The sequence below is a fragment of the Erinaceus europaeus genome, chromosome 17 (assembly GCF_950295315.1).
Source record: "Erinaceus europaeus chromosome 17, mEriEur2.1, whole genome shotgun sequence".
Lineage (NCBI taxonomy): Eukaryota > Metazoa > Chordata > Mammalia > Eulipotyphla > Erinaceidae > Erinaceus > Erinaceus europaeus.
The window spans coordinates 37,909,791-37,932,781 of NC_080178.1; the positions used below are offsets into that span (position 1 = coordinate 37,909,791).

The 22,991-nt window shown below is 40.0% G+C and overlaps 1 protein-coding gene across 2 annotated transcripts in view; it reads left to right on the forward strand.

Annotated features, from left to right (window-relative positions):
- Nucleotides 1–13,358: 13,358 nt before the first annotated feature.
- The window catches only part of GRM5 (glutamate metabotropic receptor 5), a 654,830-nt gene continuing 645,197 nt past the window's right edge, over nucleotides 13,359–22,991 (forward strand). For both annotated transcript variants that reach the window (XM_007534501.3, XM_060176672.1), the window contains exon 1: nucleotides 13,359–13,435. The gene's annotated coding sequence lies outside the window, so the exon portion shown is untranslated. The remainder of the gene's footprint in view (nucleotides 13,436–22,991) is intronic.

Genomic DNA, 22,991 nt, shown 5'->3' on the forward strand with positions numbered 1-22,991 from the left:
ACTAGAACTACTACAAGAACCAACCAAATCAACGATGAGTGCAAACACGTGTGGCTGGTGACAGAGTGGAGCCTAGGGAGAGATTAAGTGGCTGCTAACAGTCCGGCAGTTTATCAGTTGAGACACCACCTCCAGTCTGTTCCAACAAGGGGACAGCTGAAAGGAGGAGAGGACTCCCTGGGACTCACCAAGTACAACTCTGAGTCTCCATTGCTACTGCCCTCAGAATCTGGAGCAGTGGCAGGGAGGAACACCAGGGGACAGAGATCTAACAAGGAAACTCAGGAGAAGACCTATACCTTGGTGGCATAGTAGTGGGGCTGTGAAAGTCTCTTTGCATAACCACTGAATTATCTCTGCCACACCCTACTTTATATGTTGGTCAGGAGTCAGTGATTAAGCTAAGAAGCCTACTTATAGTTTAAAAGACCTCAGGCTTCCATAGCTGTTGTTGTGCATGGGCCACGGAGAATAGAGAGAGGAGGGGTCCGGAGCGAAGAGGAAACACAAATCTTTATTTGCACTGGCACCTCAGAGTTGGGTACTAGAGAAGCAGGTTGGGCCATGTGGAGGTAGCAAAAATGGCCGCCTCATGTAGTAACCTTTCCTGCATCTGAACACTGGAGTGAAGTGCTGGCAAGAGAGCGCAAGGTGCAGAAGAAGAAGGGCTTTTATAGGAGTACCTTTTGCAAGAATGGGAAGGGGGAGGAGTAACCATAGCATTCCAGGATAGGATAATAACTCTCATGAGAATGGGAGGGGGGAGGAGTAACCAAAGCACTCCAAATATCGCTGGGATATAGACAATGCCCTGAGGGCACAACATGGCTGAACAGGCACTCCGAGAATGTCCCAACTCTCGCGGGAACTAGCAGTAGCCTGAGGGGACAAGATGGCAGATGTGACTGCATCGGCACAATTTCCCAGCACATAGCCTACAAGGAAGAAAAAAAAAAGAGGCTTTTAAACCACTGAGCTCCAGCTCAGGGATTAAAATACTATTGAAACAACTGTTAACTTCCACCACTGTGAACCCTTTAATTAACTTACTTAGACACAAGTCAATCCAGGCAATAGTGATCAGTAATTTGAAAAGTACTGAGAGAGGGAACTCATAACATAATATATAAAATGGTTAAATGAACAAGAAGAAATATTGGAGAAACAAACCAGGACAAGAGTCCAGATACAAGCCCCCCAAAGGGTGAAGCACAAAATAAGGAGTTCAACATCCAAACACTAGCTAAGGAAATAATCACAGGAGTGAGTAAAGAATTTGAAAGAATTGTAATCAGAATTACAGGAACAACAAATGAGACTCTGGAAGAAAACACTAATTATCTCAAGGTTATTAGAAAGCTGAAAGCTGAAATAGCTGAGCTAAGAACACAACTAGCTGAACAAGCTAAAACAGTATCAGAACAGGGTAAGAAAATAGATGAACTCCAGAAAACAATAGAGGGCAGAGAGAACAGAATCAATGAGGCTGAATACAGAATTAGCAAGATCGAGGACGAATTAGAGACAACTAAAAAAGAAGTAAGTGATCTCAAAAAGACATTAAGAGATGCTGCAAACAACAACAGAGTTCTATGGAATGACTTCAAAAGAAACAATATACACATTATTGGCTTACCAGAGGAAGAAAGAGAAGGAGAGGATGAAAGCATTCTTCAGGGCATAATAGCTGAAAACTTCTCTAGTCTAGACAATGTCAAAGACATAAAGATTCAAGAAGCCCAGAGGGTCCCAAACAGAATTAACCCAGACTTAAAGACACCAAAACACATCATACATAGAGTGGAAAGGAATAAGGATACAGAAAGGATCCTGAAGGATGCAGGAGAAAAACAAAGAGTCACCTACAGAGGGAAACCCATAAGATTAGCAGCAGTCTTCTCCACACAAACAGTATAGGCCAGAAGAGAATGGCAAGATCTATCTTGTGCTCAATGAGAAAGGCTTTCCACCAAGAATACTATATACTGCTAGACTGTCATTCAGACTAGATGGAGGAATCAAAACCTTCTCAGACAAGCAATAGCTGAAGGAATCAACTATCACCAAGCCTTCTCTGAATGAAGTTATGAAAGGTCTTCTGTAAACAGTCAGACCACCATAAATAGAACATATATCAGAACACTCTAAAACTCTACAAGAATGGTGTTAAAATGTCTTCAATCTTTGATAGCAATAAATGTCAATGGCATGAATTCACCTATTAAGAGACACAGAGTAGGAATATGGATCAGAAAATACAACCCAACAATATTCTGTCTACAGGAAACCCACCTAATTCTACAAGACAAACACAGACTTAACGTGAAAGGAAGGAAAACTATCATACAAACCAATGGCCCACAAAAAAAGGGCAGGAGCAGCTATTCTCATATCTTACACGATGTACTTTAAAAATGTTCCAATCACTCATACCTGGACCAAATTATCTTGTCAATCTAGGACAGAGGCATAAAAAGGGAGACACCATAAACCCAATACTGGTTGAACACAATAGACGATGCTCAGCTGTCGGGCTGAGCTTCACGAGCGGGAGAGAGAGACGACCAGGGACTCATGGCTGAGTGGTACACAGTTCAGTCTTTATTCATGTGGAATGTAGCACAATCTAAGCTATCTCTAATTACAATCTTGTCCTTCTATATCCTGAGGCAGAAGAGTCAGGTCCAAAGAGGATGTAAGTAGGATAGGGGATGGGGAGAAGGAAAAAGCCCATGAACCAGTGAGGATTAAACCAATGCCCTGGAGGCAGGGGGGTGCTTAGTTAACAGTGGTTATGTAAATAGAATACAGTGCCAAGCAGGGGGGATTAAACCAATGAAATAGAAGGGGTCTTAGAAGCAGAATTTAGAAGCATACCAACAATTCCCCCTTTCCTTTTAACTAATGGCCATATCAGGAGTGTTGGGTGAACAGAAACCTATATCGTACAGGCATTTTCAAAAGAACTGGAACAAGACATGGAGGAACAAGTAAAAGAGCAGCAAGAACCAGTGTGATGCCAAGGGGAGGCCTGAGGGGGGGATTGTTTCTTGCTTCAAAGGGCAAGGCCTATCAGGCTAAAGGACGTTTCCTGCCTCTGTGGGCATCTCTTGCCTCTGGGGGCATTTCATGCCTCAAAGGGCATTTTTTATGCCCTTCTACTAGTATCCCAGGCTTATTAGATCTAAGTCAAATCATGGAGGGCTATTCAGAGGAGTTATATAATTGTCCCTGCTTATGGATACGTGCAAACCTGTACCAAGTACCCTAAACTTAAGGCTGTATCTAGTAACTATCACTTTGTTAGATAATATGCCATCTGAAATGAAATAGATACTTCCATGTGTTAAGAAAAAAATCACCAGATAAGAGGTATTGGGAGGTTGACATCTCAGGCTTGGTGTCTCTGGTGACAATCTGCAGTAACAAGTCAGTAGCACCATAATATGGCATGACAACACTAGTAGCATTTATTTAGTTTTGGCCCACTGAGATACTATGATGGTAAGGAGTCAGAGAAAGAAACATCAAGAAATATAGGCATAGTACTAGAGTTTCCAGGACTAGGAGAAATAGGAATCTTAAAGACAATGGGAAGAGCTCCTTGTATTCTTAGGAAGTGTTTAAAATATCAATGGCTAATTATTATTATAAACATGTAGGTTGGGGATTTGTTTTTCTATAAAAATCCAATGGTTAAGATCTATAGTAACATACTTGACCTTACTATGATTTGTGCCCTTTAGGGCTATCTGGTAATCTTAGATACTGACAGGACCAGATTTTGTTAATCTGTCTGGCCTAAGGTAGTTGGTAACCTAGATATTATATACATATATATATGTATATATATATATATATATATACATATATAAGCACATATAAATATGTAAATATATATTAGAGATCCTTGAACAATTCAAGCCCAGTGTCAGAATTTGATCATCTTAAACATCTGAGACATTAAATATTTTAGGCCATTTGGGTAAGAGTAGATAGCATAATGGTTATGCAAAAGAGACTTTCATGCCTGAGGCTTTAAAGTCTATAAAGTTCAACACCTCACATCACCATAAGTCAGTGCTCTGGTAAAAAAAAACAACATTATATACTCAAAGCAATGGAGTAGGCAGTTAGAGAACTTGAAATATTAAGTCTATGCCAACATGTTAAATCAATATGATTTATGAAATTATAAATTAATAGGATTATAATTTCATCATTTTCCACAAAGGTCTATGTGTCCCCCTACACGACCCCCATAGATAATCACTATATTTTCCCAATAACTTGAATATAGATTGGCTTTTTTTTTGTTTCAAGTTCTTGTGTTCAATTTTCTACATTCCACATGTGAGCAAAAACATTCTCACATTATTCTATAAATCCTTACTTACTTTAACAAGTATAATAATCTCCAAATCTATCCATTTTATTTCAAAGGACACAATGTCATTTTTTTTTTATTACTGGATAGTACTTCACCATGTATATATTCCATAGTTTTTCTTATCCAGTCATGGTTTAAGGACATTTTGGGTGCTTTCATATTTTAGTTATTGTGAATAATACAGGTATAAACATGGAGGTACATATATCCTTTTGAATAATTGTTACTCTCTTTATTGGATAAACATATGCTGGTCATGTATATCTCTTCTTTAGAGAACTATCTATTCATGTTTTATGCCTATGTTTTTGTGCTTGTATTATCTTTTATTGATAGTATAATGTAAAAAATATTTATAAAAAGGAAACACTGACAAAAACCATAGGATAAGAGGGGTACAACTCCACACAATTCCCACCACCAGAACTTTCTATCCCATCCCCTCCACTGATAGCTTCCCTATTCTTTATCCCTCTGGTAGTATGAACCCAGGGTCATTATGGGTGCAGAAGGTGGAAGGTATGGTTTCTGTAATTGCTTCTCCGCTAAACATGGGCATTGACAGCTCGATCCATACTCTCAGCCTGTCTCTCTTTTTCCTTAGTGAATCAGAGCTCTGGGGAAGCAGGGCTCCAGAACACATTGGTGGGGTCGTCTGCCCAAAGAAGTCCAGTTGGCATCATGTTAGCATCTGGAACCTGGTGGCTGAAAAAAGAATTAACATATAAAGCCAAACAAATTGTTGACTAATCATGAACCTAAAGACTGGAATAGTTATGCCCACTTTATTATTGGGTTGTTCTTTTTCTTTTTGTTGAGCTGTATGGGTTCTTTATAGACGTTTGATATAAACTTTTATCTGGAGTATGGTATACGAATATGTTTTTGCAGTTGCTAGGTTTCCTGTCCATCCTCATGGAATTTTCTTTTGATGGATATAAAACTTTTAATTTGATATAGTCTCATTTGTTCAATCTTGTTTTTGTATCCATTGTCCATGGAGTCAAGTCTCCAAATATACCTTTAGTGCTAATGTCATGAAACATTTCACCAACAAGTTCTACTATAATTTAATGTCTAATATCCTATTGTTTTTATGCATTTTGAGCTGATTTTAGTGTATGGTGTTAATTGATGGTATAGTTTGATTTTTTCTATATGCAGTTTTCCAGTTCTCCCAGCACCATGTGTTAAAGAGACTTTGTTTGCCCCATTGGGTAGTTCTTGACCTTTTGTCATACTTTGACCATACATGCATAGGTTAAATTGTGGACTCTATTCTATTCCATTGGTCTACATATCAATTTTGGTTCCCAAACCAATGTGTTTTAAATATTCTTTCTGTGTAGTATAACTTGAAGTTATGTATTGTGATGCCTCCAATTTCTTCTTTTTCCTCAGTGGTGCTTTTGCTCTTAGTGTTTCTTTTTTTTTTTTTTTAAGCTCCACAACAATTTTTGAATAAGATCTTCAATTTATTTGAAATCTATCCTTGAGATGTTAATAGTGATTGTATTGAATCTATAGATTGCTTTTAGCATAACTGTCATTTTAATAATTAATCTCTCATCCATGAACATGGGTTATTCTTCCACTTTTAATGTCATTACCTATTTCTTTTAACTATGTCATAATTTGGATTGAAAAGGTCCATCACCTGTTTTGTTAAATTTATTCCTGTGTTTTGATCTTTTCAAGTTTGATTGTACTTCCTGTAGTTCCCTTTCTTCTGTTCCGTCTTTTATGTAGGAAGTGCATGATTCTTTGTATATCTGCCATACCTTTGTAATATCTCCTCTCTCATTTTTTAGATTTTTTTCTCCTTATCATAGTTTTTTCTCTTTCTTTTTCTTAGTGAGTGTAGCTAGTGCTTTATCTATTTTATATTTCCTTTCAAAGTACTAGATCTTAATTTCATTAATCTTCCTAATGGTCTTTTTTTTTTTTTTTTCCCTTCTATTTCATTGATTTCTGCTCTGATTTTTAACTATTTCCTGTCTTCTGATGACTGTTGAGTTTCTTTGATGCTCCATTTCTAGTTGGTTCAGAAAGGTTGTTGCATGGTTTACTAGTGATTTCTCTTCTTTATTAACATTGGCCTGTATAGCTGTAAACTTTCCTCTCAGGACTGCTTTTCCTACATCTCATGGGGTCCAGTAGCTGGCTTCTTCATTTTCATTGGTATGGAGGTAATTGTTAATTTTGTTTGATATCTTCAATGACTCATGTATTGTTCAGAAGCATGTTGTTTAGTCTCCAGATCTGGGGAAATTTATTTTATTTTTTTGGTTAATTTCTAGTTTTGTGTTCTGAGAAGATGCATTTTATAATTTTATTATTTACATATTGTTTAGGCTGTCTTTGTATCCAGTATATGGTCAATTCTTGTGAAAGTTCCAAGGTTATTTGAGAAGAATATGTATTCATTTCTTTTGGGATGGGAATTTCTGTATATATCTATTAGGTCCATTTCATCTATGGTTTCATTTAAGACCACAATTTCCTTATAGGTGTTTTTGTCCAAATGATCTGTCTCTTGATGTAAGTAGTGTGTTGAGATCTACTCCTATTACTATGTCATTGTCAGTGACTCCTCTAAGTTCAGTGAGTATTTGTTTTATGTATTTGGGTGCACCTAGTTTGGGGCATATACATTTATAATGGTTATTAAATTAATGCTTTGACCATTATGTAGTGTCAATCTCTGTCTCTGCTTACTTTCTTTACTTTAATGACTAGTTTGTCTGATAACAGAATAGCTGTTGTAGCCTTTTTTTCTCCATTATTATCTTGAGACATCTTGATCCAGCCTTGTACATTAGGCTTCTTTTGGTCTTTTTTGCATGTGTGTTTCCTGAAGACATATAGTGTATGGATCCTGTTCTTTAAGCCATTTAGATACTCTGAATCTTTCAACAGGCAAATTTAGGCCATTTACATTTAGGGAGATCATTGATATAGGTAGTTTTCTAACATCTCTTCTGATTTTTATTTTGAGTTTGTTTTAAATTGCTGATTATTTGCCCATTTATTTCTTTATTTCTTTATTTTTTTACATAGAACAGATTTAATTATCTAAACCCAAATATAAAATTATGAAAACTTACACTATTTTCACTGGCATTTGCTAAGAACATCCAATTGATGAACAATTTTATAGTTCCATACCAAAGTTCTCTTTAAAATGGGTATATTTGGGCTAGGGAAACAGCATAATTGTTATTGAAGAGGACTTTCTTTTTAAAATTTAATTGGACTTTATTTATAAAAAGGAAACATTAACAAAACCACAGGATAAGAGGGGTACAACTCCACCCAGTTCCCACCACCAGAACTCTGTATCCCATCCCTTCCCTTCATAGCTTCCCTATTTTTTATCCCTCTTAGAGTATGGACCCAAGGTCCTTATGGTATGCAGAAGGTGGAAGGTCTGGCTTCTGTAATTGCTTCCCCAATCAACACATGGACATTGGCAGGTTGATACATACTCCAAAACTGTCTCTCTCTTTGCCTAGTGAGGCGGGGTACTGGGGAATTATAGCTCCAGGACACATTGGTAAGGCTGTCTGTCCAGGGAAGTCTGATTGGCATCATGCTACCATCTGGAACCTGGTGTCTGAAAAGAGAGTTAACATATAAAGCCAAACAAATTGTTGACTAATCATGAACCTAAAGGATAGAATAGTTCAGATGAAAATTTGGGGGGTTCTCAGTTTTGTAGATAGCTAGTGGACATGTTTTAGTTATAGTCCAAAGGCCCTGTGGCTATTACTTGGGTAAGACCTTTCCTTTCATAGGATTCTCTAATTCCATTCCAGGTGCTTCACTTCCTAACAAAGTCCAAAGACCTAAATAGAGACTAGGTCCCGTGAGATATAGCATATGTTCACATGTATCCATAAATAGGGCAAAATATATACCTGAGCAAAAGTATGCAATAGTCTGCAGTGAGTCAATATAAATTTCATAATGAAATAGTGTCTACTTAGACTTAGATACCCTCCTCACCTACTTCATATTACACTTCCCTCACTCACCCCAAAGCTAACCTTATCAAAGCAAGGACTGCAAAGGCTGAATAAGGAAGAGACTGGCATATTATAATGATTACTCTTTAGTCACTATCAGACCACCCTATCAGCTGGGGACCTAGTCGAGGAGCCCTGAGATCTCCAAACAGACATGATGGGCCTAGACTTTGAATAAATCCCTCTTTCCATTGTTACTGGTCATTCCTATAAGGAACAACACAATAGACCCCTTTGATGGCCCCCACAGGACCTTGCCCTCAACTTGGATCAACAACAGTAGAGAATGTTCCATTCTCTGAAGGGAAGCTGGACAACATACTCTATGCTACACCTCAGGAAGATGGGTCCTGATATTAGGGCAGCTTGGAACATTCCTTCTCATGACCACAGAATGTGAGCTCAGATCTATAGGTATGCAGAGATCACATAGGCTCCTAAGCTGAATATACGCCTCAGCTCACATCAAATCAATGGGGTCTACAGTCAAAAATATATATACATCTTTCCTATATTTGGGAGCTACTCTCTTCCCTGATTCAGCTCTCTGGTCCTTTTTCCAGCCATGACATAATCTCCCTAGACAATATCTTGAATCTACCTGTATATGAGATTTCAGGCTCAGGAAAAAAAAAAAAAAACAACTAGTATTGCCCATTTATTTCTAATTTCTATCCATCATTTCATGTGGATGGGTCTCTTTTATTTCTCTTTTACTTTCTGCAAATATCTGTACCTTGCTTTCTTTTTTAGTTTCCATAAGAGTAACGACTAAGAAAGTGTAGCAAAAAAGTGTTTTTTAAATTGGTCTTGAGTACTGTTTGATAGAACCACTTTATCTATTAATTACTTCCCCCTTTTTGCTTTTCTATTCTTTCCTTTTTTTGTTGTTGTGTTTTTTAGTTCTACTCTACTGCTGTTCACCTCATTTAGAATGTGAATTATTTTGCTTCTTATTTTTTTGTGGGATTACTTTCATTAGTTATTGTAAGGTGGGGTTCATGATGGCTAATTTCTTTAGCTTTTGAATATTTGAGAATGTCTTTATTTCTCTCTCATATTTGAAAGATAACTTTCTAGGATACAGGATCCACAGCTCTTATTCCCATCTCATTTTGTACTTTGAATATGCCATTTCCACTCTTTCCATGCCTCTAGGGTTTGTGAAGAAAATCCTTGTAACTTTAGCTCTGTATGTAAGTTCTTTCCTTTCCTTTCCCAAGCAGCCTATAATCTTTTCCCTTGTCCTTGAATTTTGACACTTTTCCTATGATGTGCCTTGGTGTTTGTTTTCCATTCATGTACCTGGGTTTACACTCTACTTCTTGAATAAGGATGTTCTGAGGATTGCCTAAGGGAGGAAAACTCTCAGATAAGTTTCTCTGAAAATGGTGTCTAGTCTTTTGATCCTGTTCTCATCCTCAGGAATTACTATCACTCTTACATTTGACCTTTTGATGGAGTCTCCACTTTCACAGAAAGTTGCTTCACTCTTTCTAAGCCTTTGCTCTCTCTCATATTTACATTGAAAGATTGGGCTATTTCCATCTTTTTTTTTTCCCCTTCCAGGGTTATTGTTGGGCTCAGTGCCTGCACTATGAATCCACCGCTCCTGGAGGCCACTGTTCCCCCTTTTTGTTGCCCTTATTGTTGTAGCATCACTGTGGTTATTATTATTGCCATTGTTGATGTTGTTCATTATTGGATAGGACAGAGAGAAATGGAGAGAGGAGGGGAAGACAGAGAGGGGGAGAGAAAGATAGACACCTGCAGACCTGCTTTACCGCCTGCAAAGCGACTCCCCTGCAGGTGGGAAGCGGGGGCTCGAACCGGGATCCTTACACCAGTCCCTGCACTTTGCGCCACATGCCACAAGTGCTTAACCCACTGTGCCACTGCCCGACCCCCGGGCTATTTCTATCTTTTAGTTTAGATATTCTTTCTTTTGCATGAGTGATTGATGTTTTTCTTTTTTGTTTCCTAACTGCTTATTGAATTCTGACTGAAGTTCTTCTTTCATGTTTTCTAATTTCTTAGAGTACTCTGATTAAAGTGCTTCTTTCATGTTTTCCAGTTTCTTAGAGTACTCTGTTTGAAGCTCTTCTTTTGTGTTTCCTAACTCATTAGTTAAATAATCTTTCAACTTTTGAATATGCTTAGATTCTTGGAGAGTCTTCCTAATGAGCTTTCTATAATTTTTCTCTGTAGCCCCTTTATGTCTGTATTCTTTTGATGTCTTTCTGTTTCATTCCTGTCTGTTTGATTTGGCATGCTTTGTTATTTGTTTCTGTGGTATTTCTGTTTACACATTTATTGTGCTGGTTATTGCTGGCCAGTAGGTGGTGATATTCTTGTGATCTTTGGGCTTCTCTTTGGTTTTATGTTGCTTGGGGGACAGGTGTATGCTGCAGTTTATTTTGTTTTTTTGAACTCTTCTGTGCTTCATGTGGCATATATATGGCTTCTCTGTTTGATTTCAATCTGCAACCAAGCCTCTGGGGTTTATGGCTGGGCTGAAGCTGTGTTCATAGAACCTGAGGTGACTTTGCTGGTAAGCAGCCATTAGTTGTGTCAAATGCCTTTATGATTTGGTGGTAGACCAGGTTTCTTTTGGTCACATTTCCCACCCCCCCTGCTTTTTTGTTATCTCCTTGCCTATAATTCAGTAGGCTAAAACCCCTGAATTCATGGATTAAAAGATCTTAAGTTCCCTCTCCTCACTGCCAGCACTGTGATTCTGTGTTTTGCAGGAGCTCTAAATTATTTGTGTTTGGTTTCAGTCTCACACCCCTTCTCATCCCAACAATGCACATGATCACCCATCTGATGCTACTTTGATTCTGTGGATGTCTCAGTTGTAGTTGGTGAGTTTTATTAAGTTTGATAGTTGCAGATATTTGTTCTTTTAGGGGAGAATGGTTCTGTTCCCTCTTACTCCACGGCCACACCTTCTTTGGGTTTATTCAATGTTATTCATTTCTGGTCTATTTTTCCTCCTTCTTCTTACCTTTGTTTCGTACTTCCTTTTCAGGATTCTTCAAATGTGAAGCTATATTGTTTGAGTTTTTTGTTGTTGTTGTTGTTGTTGTTGTTTTCCTATGTGGGCCTATATCACTATAAATATTCTTCTTATCATTGCTTTTGGTGTATCAAATATATTCTAATAGTTCCTGTTATTTTTTTCCCTCTAATTTTTAATTTCTTTCTTCTACTTCTTCTCAGCAGAGAAAACAGAGAGGTGGAGGTATATAAATAGATAGATAGACAGATAGATAGATAGATACAACAGCACTAAAACTTATTTCACTGTAGAGGACTTTTTTTAAAAAAAGGTATATATTTAGTGGGAGACAAAAGAAAGAAAAAAAGATGACACAACACCAAAGACTTTGCATGCTTTATCTCAGTCTCCCCACAACCTTTGGAAATAGCAAACATGGAAACATATGTAAGAGACTAAAGTGTTTATGTAACACAATGACCACTGTGAGACCATCTACTTCTCCTTACCTCCCAGCTCCTCTTTTCTTGGCTTTCTACTCCTTTCCCTTTTCCTTCTTTCTACTCTTTCATCTTTCCTCTGTCATCACTGGAGTTTCACTGCTTCAGGCTGACCTTTTCAGATAGAAACAAGTGGAGGGAAGAGAGACATCAGAAGCCAGGTGGACAACCGCTAGGTAGAGCACACAAATAATCATAAGAGAGGTCCTGGGTTCCAGGTTCAAGCCCCCAATCTCCATCTGATGGTGTTCCAGAGGCAGGGCAGCTTTATGGGTGGAAGGAAGCTTCAGTGGTATGGCCTCTTTCATTTGTTCTGCATATATATATATATATATATATATATATATATATATATATATATTCAGGTGGTAATGCAAACACACACATACACACACACATATATTCACGTTATTACCCAAGTGATCATGAAAACGGGCTGAAGAAAGTATTACTGTGAATATCAGCAAGGTGTGGCAGGTACATGTCATCTTTTCTTTTGGCTGTACACAAATCTGAAACCTCTGAGAGAAATGTATGCCTTGCTTTCCTGGGTCTAGAGGAAGTGTAATTATCAGGTATTATTGATGTGTGCTTGGGGGCTTTGGTGTCTTTGTCTCAATCCAATGGCTAAGGGCATTGACCCTAGAAATTCACCTAAGGAGACAGAATGAATGGGAATATCAGTCATCACATTGTGTGTGACAAGTCTCTCTCTTTAAATTAAACTATAGGATTAATTGACACACACCTATGTTTTGTTTTTGTTTGTTTTGTTTGAAAGGCAGAAATAAAGGCTGTTTTGGAAATTTAATGGTAACAGCATTTTTTAGACTCTTGACCATCATAGGTGATGGGAAGGGAGCAAGCCTTTGGGGAAAAAATATGAAAGGATGTGAACAGAGCCTGGTTTGGGAAGCAGAGACAAATGCAAAATGACATTAGTGAATGATGCCACCACAGATACTGCTAGCATTTGGGTCTTTTCAGCTGTCTAGTTAGTCCCCTCACCCTGCAGGAGCGAGGCTCTGTCCCCCATCTTTGGTGGGGGCGTCAGCGAGGAGCCGAGCCTCTACCTGCTCCCCAGCTGCTTTCTGAGTGACACCCGCCTACGTCCCCCCTCAGCCCCGCTTCCGTGACTCCAGAAGCATAGGCGCTGCTGCTGCTGCTGTTGCTGCTGCTGCTGCTGCTGCTGTTGTTGCTGCTGCTGCTGCTGCTGTTGCGGAGGGAGAGAAGAAGGGAGCCAGACTGCCCTCGTCCAAACCTCAACACAGGGAGCCTCTGGTTCCCCTCCCTGCGCCCCCAGAGTCGGCGCCCTGCTTTGTGCACCCCTAGAGCGGGAGTCAGCCCTGCGTTGTGCTGCCTGCTGCCTCTGCGGGTGCGGCACGTGCTCGGGGCAGGCAGGTGAGCCAGAGAGAGAGAGCAAGAGGGAAAGAGCTAGAGAGCGCCGCCGAGCGCCGCCTCTAGCGCCCAGCCGCCCGCCGAGGCCCTGCGCAGCGCAGCCAGAGCCCAGCGCCCGGTAAGCCACGCTGCCCCATGCCCTGCGCTGCCCTGCTCTGCCTTGTGGCTCCGGGGGAAGGGGGACACCGAGCTGCTGGGGCCACCGAACCCCTCCCCCAGGCAGGTTGGGCAGCTCGGTTGGGGGCAGGAATCAGGAGAGCGGGTTCTGGGGGAGCTGCTGACTGGCAGGTGCCCAGCGTGGGGGCTGGGGGCTCCTCGAGGTCCTGCAAGTTTCCCAAAGTCACCAGGCAAGGACAGCGCAGGGTGCTTCAGACCCGGGTGTGGAGCCAAGAGAGCCCAGACTACCAAGGATGGTCGCACCAGTGAGAGATTTAGGAAGAGTATTTTTGCTTAGCATTTTTGGTTTTCAGCGCATAAGTGAGGGATGTTGGTGGGCTCGTTTCCCTAGGAGACGAACTAAAAAAACAGCAGCGTGGGGGGGGGGGAGGTTATAGAGATCTGAGCAAAAGGAGGCTCCGGGATCCCTCTCTCTTTCTCATTCCTCTTTCCTCTCTCTCCATCCTCCTTGCCCACCCCCTGCCACCCTACCCCGCATACCGATGGATACACGTGCTGAGAGCAAAGCAGCTGCCTGGGAAGAGGGTTTCTCTCTAGGGCTGTCAGATGTTTGTGTGTGTGTGTGTGTGGGGGGGGTACTGTGAACGTTGGCTGGTACTTCACCCCAAAAAGAAGGGTCAGAAAGGGATCTGGCTGCCTGTGGTGGATGCCAATATCTCCTTTTGAAGAGGATACCGCCCCCATGCCTCCCCCACCTAGAGGGAGAGGTTTTGCTAGAGGGGGGGGGGGTCATGTTTTAAGGGAGCACAGCACCAACTCTGGACCAGACAAAGGCCATGTCTGAGCTTCTTAGGAGCCAAGCAGCCATTCTCAATCCAGATTTCTTTCTGTCACTTTGGCAAAATGATGGGATAAATGGGGCAGTGGGGAGCACTGAGAAAGGAGTTAATTGAGACAATATGGGCTGGGTGGGGTGCAGGGACAGAAAGGGCCAAAAATGATCCCTGTCAAGACCCAGCTCATTCAGTTCAAGATCTCTAGGCAGACTCATGACCTTGAACAAGTCCTTTAACTTAGGAACTTAGTTTCTCCATCTGCAAAATGTCTGTTGAGGTTGAGCTGCATTCAGAAGATATGAAGGTTTCTTGCACTTGTATCTGTATTATATAGAGTTGAGTGTGTATACAAAGGAAAGCTCCCAGAAAATCTGGAGGAAGAAGCCTGGAGGTGTCAAAGGCAGTTACCAACTCCTGACTATGATATTTGGTTAATGCATTCTGGAGAGACCTGCAGAAATTGGTGACAAAACCTGGAGTTTAGTATTGTTTGGAGAGATTCATATCAGAGTCTAAAATTACAGGTTTATTATTTGTTACCACAGGGGCTTCACTGCTATGAGCTTAATTTTGGCAGATTGAAAGAGAGAAACAGGGAATGGGGAGAGAAAGGGAAGGTGAAGATCACCAAAGCCTCCTTCAGTGCCTTGGGGATACAGGCTAGAACCTGGGTTGCAAGTTTGACAAAACAGGTGCACTAGCCAAGTGAGCTAACTTGCAGGCCCCACATATGATATGGAATTGACTGTAGCTAACACAAGGAGAATGAATTATGTTGCACATAAATGCTTGGAAACACAGGCTGGCAGGTTCTAGAGGAAGAGGTAAAAATGCTGTGACCCAGGCCATAGAGATCAAGAATTATCTGTCAGAATCATATTTTTTTCTAGGCTCCTGAGAGGCACCTGACATTTTTCAGTGTCCTTGACAGTTCTGCCACTTGTCTGAAATGGGTACATTAGCCCTTTCCCTTTCAGACAAGCTCATTCTCAGAATTTTGGCATCTGCATCACAGGCAAGGGCAACTGAAGGTACACTTTGGAAAAATTATGTCCTAGTCCTACATGCAGCCATCCAACATGGACCATCTTGACTGCAGAGTTAGTTGGTCCAAGAAGATTCAACTCAGTGTCTGTGCTCCAAAAAGGAACTTTCTGTGCCACTTGGTGGCACCAGAAAGTTGCACTGGGAACTTTGTTCTCTATAAATACCAAAGAACAGCCCTCCCTTCCCCTTTTCCTTTTTCTCCCCTTCCCCTTCCCCCTTCTTCAATACTCAGTAGCAGGGAGATTGTTGTACATGCCACCTTCTGCTTTATTGATCTGCTGCTCTGCTGCTCTGCTACTCTGTTGTTCTGCCCACTGAACACAGGAGAAGAGCTGAGAAATCATTGTGTGTGTGTATTTGTGTGTGTGTGAGTGAGTGTGTGTGTGTGTGTGTGTGTGTGTGAGAGAGAGAGAGAGAGAGAGAGAGAGAGAGAGAGAGAGAGAGACAGACAGACAGACTGCATGTTCTACTACATCCTGTGAACCTGACATCATAGAAGAAGATAATCAAACCATGTCTCCCTGCATGCCTGATCACTGGGTGTGGGTAAACTTGGGGAGTCTATGTTTTCAATTGTCCCTGGTCTGGAAAGATGTGCTTATTGAATGTCTCAGCCTTTAGTCTGGGGGAGGGTGGGAAAGACAGAGCAGTGGTGGCCAGAACCCATAAGGGTGAAATCTAGCCTCATTTGCTCATGACCCTGAATTAAACCTGTTGAGGGGAGGCATGCAAGAAACATGGTCTGAGGAGGAGAGGATTGCAAAGATTTGCCTATTTTTGTCTATGAAATCTTGGTCCCTTAATCCAGATGTACATGATTTAAAATGCAGACCATACTCCCCTAAACCTTTGGGGCTCACAATTAGGAAACAGTTAAGAGGAGGAAGAGGAAGGAGAGTGTATTCCAGTAGACTTGTTGGTGTTGAGACTCCTTGTGGTGCCTGGCTGGGGAAGAAGGCAGAACATAAGTGGTTCCAAAAGTGCAATTTTTATGCTCAGGCTGTAGAGTCTATATCCATGCTCATCTGAGATGCTTTAATCCTTCTTCTCCCCTGTGTACATCTTGCTCCTTGAACACAAAGCCTGATGATTCTCCCAAAATATCAGCATGAATGTCTACTTGGGGAATGAACCAGATAGGCTCCCCAACTAGCCAGGGACCACAACTGGGGCACCTTTCCCTCCAGAGAGAAACGAAGAGTCAAGTTAGAGAACTATCCAAGTTGGAATCCTCTACTGCCCCCATCCCCTCTGGAGCATGTGCTCTGGAACAGGAACATTGAGTGAGGTTAGCAAACTCTTGTGCTTTTAATACCTAGAAGTTAAACCTGTGTGTGTGTTTGGGGGTAAGGGGTGGTGGAATGAGAACAATAGAGATGGGTTTGGCTGGGAGTGATTTAGGAAAATATGCATGCCTTTGGATCTGAAGTCTACACCCTAAGTTAGAGTTTAGGATGCAAGTGTGCTGTGCCTCCTCAAATCCAGATCTTTGTGCTGCCTTGCCTAAAGCATATTTGAGTAGCTAGGAAGGCGCATGCTCCATTATATTACTTGCCACTAAGATACTGACACAGGCCAGTAGGAGGTTCAATTCTGATTGCCCTAAAACTGAGCTAGAAGGCTGTATCCCTGTATCCCTTTTGCTGTATCCCTTTTGCTGTATCCCTTTTGCTGGCTAATGGTTACTTAAGGCAGACAATGGAACACTACATTATATATTCTGTACCACCCCATCCCCAGTGGCATAGGTACAGAAATTTCCATAAAATGCTCTTATTTACACAACACTCTAGATATCCTTTTTCAAATTTTTGGAGTGCCCAGGTATGCTACTCAGGCTAAGGTGTACTTTTGTGTCCCTCCTGCCTCTTTCAAAGCTCAGGGAATTTCCTCCTTTAATTCTTTTATTATATTCACATAATAACATACTTATAAGTCAGTTGTGTTTATTCCTGTATTTTATAGCTGCCAGTTTCTGTTTAATAAGACCTGTCATGTTTGATCGAAACAAACAAACAAACAAAAAACAAAAAACACTGCTTCCTGGACTCATCAGCTTAATTCCCATTCCAGTGTCTAGCATTCTCTAGCCGAGATCTGTTTTCAGCACTCTGGACAGATACCTCAAAGGTCTCTTAAAAGAATGTGAATAGAAATTTTTATATAACTGCTTCACTAGGCAAGTGACTAGGCAGTTAAGAGAAACACTTGCAAATTAAATAATTTAGAGATTTTCGGTGGAACCCTGATACCTGTACTATGTTGGCATACAATGTTTTGACTGTGGGTTATGTTCAAAGAGAAGACCAGGTTTGCAAACATCATTTATTCAGTGGCATATTGGAATTATTGGGAGGAAGATATGACAATTAAATGGCCCAGATCTTTGTTTAGATTTTCACTTTCCTTCCTTGGTAGACACAGGGTACTGTTATCTGTCCATTAACACACACTATAAACATCATGATGAAATACATGAAGGTAAACCTGAGAAATACACTACTAACACCTATGTCCAACCAACACAAAAGACAGAGATAGTGGGAGTACTGAAGGAAAACATACAAGTGATCATCTTTGCCTATGATTATTGACATTCTTGTGTTTTCTAATGCACTTTTTCTTATTAAACATGGTACAGTTTTTGTGACTAAAGGGCTTTACTACTTTAAATTATCTTATTCTTTTTCAGAACATATTGATATTTTATAGGAATGATTCTTTTGTTGTTTATGGGTTTGTAATCATATCATAAAAACAATAATGTGTTTATGTATCTTTCTAATCATGGGATTTTAATTGTATTTATTTGTAACTAATCCATACATATGTATAAAAAAGCTAAATTAAATTTCAATGAAAAGTTAGTGATATTACAGGTAGAAAATGAGATATAATTAGCTATGAAAAATAGTGTACTTATTTGAAAACCATTTCCTCCAAGGATTTCTATAATTTTTGTATGAAGAAAGAGAAACCTCTAATAACTCCTCTGTGGGATGGAAAGATAGCTCAAGACAGGGTGCCTGCATTGCTGTGTGCAGGATGCAGGCTAAAGCCCTGATACCACAAAGAACATGCAATACAATGGAGTAAGACTCGGTGCTATGGAGCCCTCCCTCCCTCCTCTGGGTGATAAAAGTAATTCAGAGCAGTGAAATCACACACATATAAGATATCAACTATACACACTTTCTAAAACAAACAAACAATGCACATTTTGTTATGGTATTTTACTAACCGATAAAATATAAACTAATGTCACAAAGTTGTAAATACTGCTTTTGTTAGACATTTTTCTATGTGAAATAATCTAACAAGCTTTCTTTGAGATTGGATAAATTTTAAATGTTTTACTGCATCAAAAGAATATTATAAAGTTTTAAAATATGTTTTTTAATAGAGAAAGATAAGTCCTAACCTCAAAGCATAATTTAATTGGAATTGTGGTTAATGAGTGGGGGTTTGCAGAACATATGAAGATAGAAGCATGAAAGTAAATATTGCTTTATCTTACATTATACTTGCACAACCCAAGACAAGAAAATTTGAATTGTTAAGAAAAGTTTTGAATGATATAGTGCCTTCTTGTAGTTTCTTTATCTCATTAGTTAAAAATTTAGTTCTAAAAAAATATTAGACTATAGGAGTGCCCCCCTTGCATTAACAAACAGGTGGATAAAGGCTAGATTTTGACAGTTTGAATCTTTTTTTTGAATGCATTCCCTCTAATCAGAAGGGAAACAAAGTACAAGGGCAACCCCCATGATTGTATTCAAAGCACCTTTCCTCTACTGGAGTAATTTTCTTGTGGTTTCCAGAGTTAGCCTGTAACTAGGAGTGCAAATCCAAGCATGAGATTTGGAGTTTCAGCCCCAGTTTTGTGGCATCTTCTGCGACTTTTGGTGAGTTACTTAACAGTTTTCTGTTGCTGTTGACTCATTTGAAAGATGGAGTGATTTCTCTTGTTTGTGCAACATAGACAACTAAAGCAAGTGAACTTGCAAAGTAAGGAATGATCAAACAATATCATTAATTTTGTGAGAACTGTAGTCATTAGTGAAGGCAAGGGGTGGCAACACAGAATATTACTGTGGTGAATCATTATCATCAGTAGCAGCATACACATATCAAAATATACTACTAACATAATTTTGTAGACAACTAATAATAATACAATTCATTTTAAAAATTGAGGAGCTGATTCTAATACCATACTCGGTGATTGTGATGAATCACTGTACACATGTAAATGAAGTGTAGAACCATAATAATCATATTGAGATGGTAGTTATGACTATCAATTCCATCCTGACATTTGAATATCAAATATTCTCCAGGTATTTTAATTTTAAGGTGTTTGTTGTATTTTGGATAGAAACATACATAGAGAGATCGCAGCACCAAAGCTTCTTCCAATGTTTTGGGAGCAGAACTTGAAGCTGGATGGCACACGTGACAAAGAGACACACTTGCAGGTGAAATCTTTCACCAGTCCACTCACTGACTTTGAATTTAAACTACTCAATAACCCTATGGTTGGTTCATAATTACTGTTCCAAATATATTCACTTTTGGTTGCTTGAACTATTCAAACTTAAATTTTAAAGAAATTTAATTAAGATTTAATTTAAAGAAAATAATGTAATATAAAGGTATTTTATAGACATGAGCCTAATGGTTTTTTAAAAATTATCATATTTAAAAAGAATTCCAAGTGATTTGATATTACAGTGACTTTGGTTATTGCCCTTAACCTTGTGACCATAAATATTGTAAAGAAAACTAAAGTCACATAGTCACATGGTTACTAGTGGACACTCAACTAATGTTGTTTTTCCCGGGCTGGCTTCACAGGCAGGAGACAAAGACTACCAGAAACTCATGCCTGAGCTGAGAACACAGTTTAATCTTTATTCATGAGTGGGCAAACAGTCCAACAACTTAATCACCACAAAATGTGCTCCTCCATCTCTTTCCTCCCACCGCAGCGTCCGGAACCAAGAAGTATGTAGGATAGGGGGTGGAGAGAAGGGAGAAGCGTGAAAAGGCAAATACTAAACCACATTCTCCTGGGGGGGGAGTGAAACCAAACCAATGTAACAGAATGATCATGTAAATAGACCACAATGTCAAGCAATGTAACAGAAGGGATCCCAGAAGCAGAACTAGAAGCATACCAACAATTCCCCCTTTTCTTTTTAACTAAATGACCATAGTATCAGGAGTGTGGGGTGAACAGACACCTATATCGTAAAGGCATTTTCAAAAAAGAAACTGGCACAAACATGGAGAAACAAGTAAGCGAACAACAAGAACCAGTGGGCTGCCGAGGGAAGACCTGAGGGGGGCGTTTCTTGCCTCTGTGGGCAAGGCTTATCAGCTAAAGAACATTTCTTACTTCTGTGGGCTTCTCTTTCCACTGTGGGATTTTCTTGCCTCGATGGGCATTTCTTGCCTCTATGGGCATTACCTAGTAAGGTGGGGGGGGGGGTATAGCCTATAGAGTCCCAAGGCAGCTGGCTGCAGTCACTCTTTGAGAAACCCAGCAGCATAAAAGGAAGCTACTGTAGAGTTGTGTACTAGTAAGTCCGATAGAAGTGCCAGTTCAAAGTAGATGTCCATAGAAGAATTGCCAGGGGGGGTGAAACATTGCATGAAGAAGGTCAGCCGCTGGAATTCTGCTCTTCTGTAGAGAACTTGACAGCTACAATTCACTTACCTATGAAACAAAACTTGTAGCAGGTTAGAAGTTTACCACAATTGATAACTCGATGATTATAATTAGTTTAAGTATCTTTATAAATTTGGAAGGTCTTTCTCATTTCATTTTAAGGCTCCTTAACCAATTTAAGTGCAATAAAATGTGGTAAGTCAAAGAACCACTGCTAGAGTCTCAGGCATGAGAATCATTAGCATAACCATTGTGCAATCTATCTTATGCCAGAGCTGGTTCTAACTCTAAATGAGAAGGTATTTGAGAGCTTTACACATCAATAATTTCTTATTTAACCTTTTGGTACACCCATTTAAGATGGAGACACACTCTAGGTGTGCGTGGGTTTTTTAGACCAAGTTAGTTAAAATATATTGATTTTTTTTTCTTTTTTTTATTTAAGAAAGGATTAATTAATAAAACCATAGGGTAGGAGGGGTACAATTCCACACAATTCCCACCACTCAATCTCCATTTCCCACCCCCTCCCCTGATAGCTTTCCCATTCTCTATCACTCTGGAAGCATGGACCCAGGGTCATTGTGGGTTGCAGAAGATAGAAGGTCTGGCTTCTGTAATTGCTTCCCCGTTGAACATGCGAGTTGACTGTTCAGTCCATACTCCCAGTTTGCTTCTCTCTTTCGCTAGTAGGGTGGGTCTCTGGGGAAGCGGAGCTCCAGGACACATTGGTGGGGTCTTCAGTCTAGGGAAGCCTGGCCGGCATCCTGATGACATCTGGAACATGGTGATTGAAAAGAGAGTTAACATACGAAGCCACACAAATTGTCGAGCAATCATGGACACAAAGCTTGGAATAGTGGAGAGGAAGTGTTAGGGGGGTACTCACTGCAAACTTAGTGCACTACTGCTTTCAGGCATATATTTTACAGTAGTTTACGGATATGTGTGAACATATGCTCTCTCTCACAGAAACTGGTGTATCTAGGATTTGGGACTTTGTAAGAAAGTGAACCACCTGAGATGAAATTAGAGTATACTATGAAAGGAAAGGTCTCACAGGGGTAATGAAGTTGAAGGGTTGTCATTCCACACGTGAAGTCTCTGGACACAGACTTAAGTGAAGCATGTTGAGGTGGCAATTGCTGTGTTGGTTAGGTTGTGTTTGGCAGATACAATATTGTTTGATATGGATTGGGAGAGGCATACGGGAAAGTGGGCCCTATCCAAGGGTTCCAGGACTGGGGGAAGTAGGGGCACCATAGTGGAGATGTGAGGTTCCTACTGTCTTAGGGTTCAAAAAACAATTGATAGTTAATGTTATCATCAAATTATTTGGTAATTGGGTTAACTTTGAAAAGTCCTTTTATTAGGGTTTGCTGTACAGTACCCAGTATCTTGTATATAGCTGTGCTATTAGTTGCTTCTGATCTACATGGTATAGGCTTTTGAGAGAGTCTGCATATCAATTACACAGCCTATATATTAAAAAGATTCAGTTTGTGTATTGAAAAACTTCGAGACATACAATTAATTTTCCCCCTCTAGTATTAATTAACTAGTGATTTATAAGACTACATTTTACTAGGAGTGTATATAAACACCATTCCCACAACCAAATTACTGTGACCCATCCCTCCCACATACTCCCACCCCCCACTGGCCCAGGAATCTGCATGTCTACTCCTCACCACAGGGTTTTCACTTTGGTGCCCTACTTACAATTTGGTCAGGTCCTGCTTTTAGTTTCCGTTTTAGATCTTCTTCCTCAACTTCTGTTGATGAGTGGGATCATCCCATACTAATCTTTATCCTTCTGACTTAGCTCACTTAACATAATTCCTTCTAGCTCTGTCCAAGATGGGTCAGAGAAGGTGGGTTCATTGTTCTTGATAGCTGCATAGTATTCCATTGTGTATATATACCACAGCTTTCTCAGCCGCTCATCTGTTGTTGGGCACCTGGGTTGCTTGCAGGTTTTAACTATTATGAATTGTGCT